Source organism: Pelobates fuscus, chromosome 6 (assembly GCF_036172605.1).
Source record: "Pelobates fuscus isolate aPelFus1 chromosome 6, aPelFus1.pri, whole genome shotgun sequence".
NCBI classification, from domain to species: domain Eukaryota; kingdom Metazoa; phylum Chordata; class Amphibia; order Anura; family Pelobatidae; genus Pelobates; species Pelobates fuscus.
The window spans coordinates 54,865,070-54,869,098 of NC_086322.1; positions in this window are offsets into that span (position 1 = coordinate 54,865,070).

The following is a 4,029-nucleotide window of genomic DNA, read 5'->3' on the forward strand; positions in this document are numbered from 1 at the left end:
GTTTGAGAATGGTATGTTTTTCTGTATCTGGATATAATTAAGTTTGTACAGTTCCTGAATCAATTATCTCTCAGGTTCAGGAGAGGAGTTTACTGTTTGTATAAATTCTGTGACTGTGCTTCCATTAAACAGATGACTTCCCAGCATTAAGCCTCGGCTCATGTGTGGGGGGGGGGGGGGAATGTGATACTGGTGATAATTACTGCTATACCTGCTATACTCAGAGGTATACCCACTGGGAGCTGGATCAAAGACTTGGGTCCAGGGAGGGAGGAGATGGCGAGACCCCAGCCAAGCTGCGGCAGCTAGGTGCTGGAAGTACTTATGGTGTCCCAGTGAAGTGCTTATGGTAGCTCGGTGATCACAAAAAACGAATTTGGTGGAGGTACCATGTGGTCTGCCACATCACTATTGAGGTCCTTACGGTCTGCTTGAAGGGCTCATACATAGCCCCTTTTGAGTAACCTTTTAGGTTTTCCTGTACAGAAATGCGGAAGAAAGTATACCGGCGCTAAAGTTGATGTAAAGATGTGCTATGCACTATAATATATATAGGTAGCTGCTATAACACCAAATGTGTCTTTCCCTTGAACACTAAACAAAGAAATTAAACAAAAAACAAAACGGTGTAGCGCTTAATGCAATGCAATAAAATATACTTAACAATTTTGCTAGTAAGTCTTAAAAACAGGCAGAGTGCACCTACGGAGAAAGGAGAGAACAGAAGACTCCAATAGTGTAAAATGTAAATATAATGTGGACAAAAAAAGGGAGGAGGACAGGGAAGACTTGGACGGGCACTCTGACAGTAGGGGATAACCCTCAAAAAACTACCAAGGTAGTTACAGAAAAAACATACATAGGATGAGTGCCCTGCAATATAAAATATAACTTTTAATAGTAAATAGTAAAAAATAAGGTGAAAAACCACCAATAAGTGAAGGACAAATAAAATCTGTACAATTCCGATAGAATACAGTATCCCACACACCAAATAGGTGCTAAGTATATGGGTCTATACGGATAATATGCCAGATGTTCCAACATGTGAGGGATAGGAACCCAATATTGTAGACCCCCACCCTGTTGGAAATAAAACACTGCTGCAAATAACAAAAAGGAGAAAAAGGGAGGACAAACACTAATAGCAGATATAATATTAGCAAAAATTGGCAAATAGTGCCATGGGAACAAAAACCTCAATCAAAGGATCCCTAAAGCCATAAATAAGGTGACAGATTGTTAATTAGCAATCATGGGTTAATACCCCAATACATAATAGCCCTAGAGAGAGGTCCTGTTCAGAAGTTTACAGTGTCCTCTCTTAGATACCTATGTGCAACAGAGCAGTAATTTTGCACGTAATAAGTGAATAAGAACAGCTGAGACCTCTAGTGTATGAGGTATCAGACAGGTCACATGAACATACCGTGTTCTGGATAAGGGTTGTAAGCGGTATGACTAGATAATAAGAGCAGCCCTAATCGCAAATAAAACATATAATAAACACCCCTCAATTATAAGGGAACCCTAAATGCCTGACACATATATGAACGGGTAGCACACTCAATAATGTGCCCTAAGTGACAAACTCCTGATAAGTTACAGAGAGACTTCAGCAAATACCCGGGAGACACTGGGTGCAGCCAAATCAACACAAACGTTAGTAATAACGAGGAAAATGGGCTGCAGCAGTATCCCAGTAAACCTTAAGTAGCTCTCCGGGTTTCGCCTGATGGGAGTTGAAGTCCACTCCACACTGTTGCAAATAACAAAAAAGGAGAAAAAGGGAGGACAAACACTAATAGCAGGTATAATATTAGCAAAAATTGGCAAATAATGCCATGGGAACAGAAACCTCAATCAAAGGATCCCTAAAGCCATAAATAAGGTGACAGATTGTTAATTAGCAATCATGGGTTAATACCCTGATACATAATAGCCCTAGAGAGAGGTCCTGTTCAGAAGTTTTCAGTGTCCTCTCTTAGATACCCATGTGCAAAAGAGCAATAATTTTGCACGTAATAAGTGAATAAGAACAGCTGAGACCTCTAGTGTATGAGGTATCAGACAGGTCACATGAACATACCGTGTTCTGGATAAGGGTTGTAAGCGGTATGCCTAGATAATAAGAGCAGCCCTAATAACAAATAAAAAATATAATAAACACCCCTCAATTATAAGGGAACCCTAAATGCCTGACACATATATGAACGGGTAGCACACTCAATAATGTGCCCTAAGTGACACACTCCTGATAAGTTACAGAGAGACTTCAGCATATAACCGGGAGACACTGGGTGCAGCCAAATCAACACAAACGTTAGTAATAACGAGGTAAATGGGCTGCTGCAGTATCCCAGTAAACCTTAAGCAGCTCTCCGGGTTTCGCCTGATGGGAGTTGAAGTCCACTCTGGATCCATTGTATCCCTGTTGCCATGATGTGCTAAGAGAGTAGGAGATACAGCTGGATCAAAGGCCCCTGACGTGCACGTTTCGCCCGCAGCTCATCAGAGGGGAATGGGTATATATATATATGGAACCACTCACATTTACCCGAGCTATATGCCTAGCTCAGGGGTAAAGCGCCAATAGGTCCATTCCCTTCTTGGTTGGAGTGGTTATCTTTCAATCCTATATAGAAGCTGAAGTAGAGAAACCAATATGGTGCAGTATCTTTTATACTTTTGTGAAGTATAGTAAATATAGGAATATACTCACAAGTGTGGAGCCGTACTGTATAAGGCTCAATATAAGCGTGATGTGTAGTATCAGGACCACACGCCTATTCAGCAGGAAACCAAAGTGTAAAAAATATATATATTTATTAATAGGGTATATTCCCCCATAAAGATAAAAACAAAAAATAAAATAAATGAAGAAATAAATCGATATATATAAAGTTACTATACACAGGGCATAAAGGTAAGTCTTAGCTGGTTCCCAGGACGCGTTTCGCAAAAATCTTGCCTTCCTCAGCTGGGTAAATCCGTTGAGTCTGGATATATCAGAGTATCCCTTCTCCCAAACGGACCTCCAAAGCTCATTTGCTTTTGATTTTAAATCATCAAGGGATGAGCAATTGCGACGGAGTCTCAAGTATTGGCCAGTGGGGATCCCCGATTTGAGTGGATTTGGGTGGGAGCTGGACCAGTTTAGTAAATTATTGGTGGCTGTCTGTTTCCTGAATAAGTTGGTTTTGATTTTGCCACCTTTAACAATTTCAAGGGACAAGTCCAAAAAACTGGGTTTGGTTCCATCGATCTCACTCGTGAAATGCAGATTAAATGGGTTGGAGTTCAGGTGCTGTACGAATATGTACCCAAGTACAGGGTGGTGTAGGATGGCGCACATCCCATAGCAGTCCCCTTAATCTGCTGGTATATCTTGCCATTATAGGGAATCTCCAGTGCCAAGAAAACAATCAGTTTTCCTGGCACTGGAGGTACCCTCTCCCTCCCACCCCCCATGCTTTCCAATGAGGAAATGAGCGATGCTGGAGGTCCTCACACAGTGTGAGGACGTCCAACGACGCTCTAGCAAAGAAAATCTTTGCTATGATTCAGGAAGTGACCTCTAGTGGCTGTCTAGTAGACAGCCACTATAGGTGGAGTTAACCCTGCAATGTAATTATTGCAGTTAATAAAAAACTGCAATAATTACACTTGCAGGGTTAAGAGTAGTGGGAGTTGGCACCCAGACCACTCCAATGAGCAGAAGTGGTCTGGGTGCCTGGAGTGTCCCTTTAAACAAAAAGATATTATGCCTCAAGATGAATCTCAAAAGATCCAACAATAATTCCACATATGACTCCGATAGTTTTGACTCAAGGAGGAGAAAGGCACATACATGTTCGATCCCCAAATGATGTGGGATCGAACTGTACAATCCCTCCACATCTAGGCTGTATAATATTGCGTGCTCGGGGAGAGTAAGATCTTCAAAGAAACCCAGCATTTCCTTTGTGTCTCTGAGGTAAGAAGGCATCTTTCTTACCCAGGGAGACAAAATGTTATCCACGTACACAT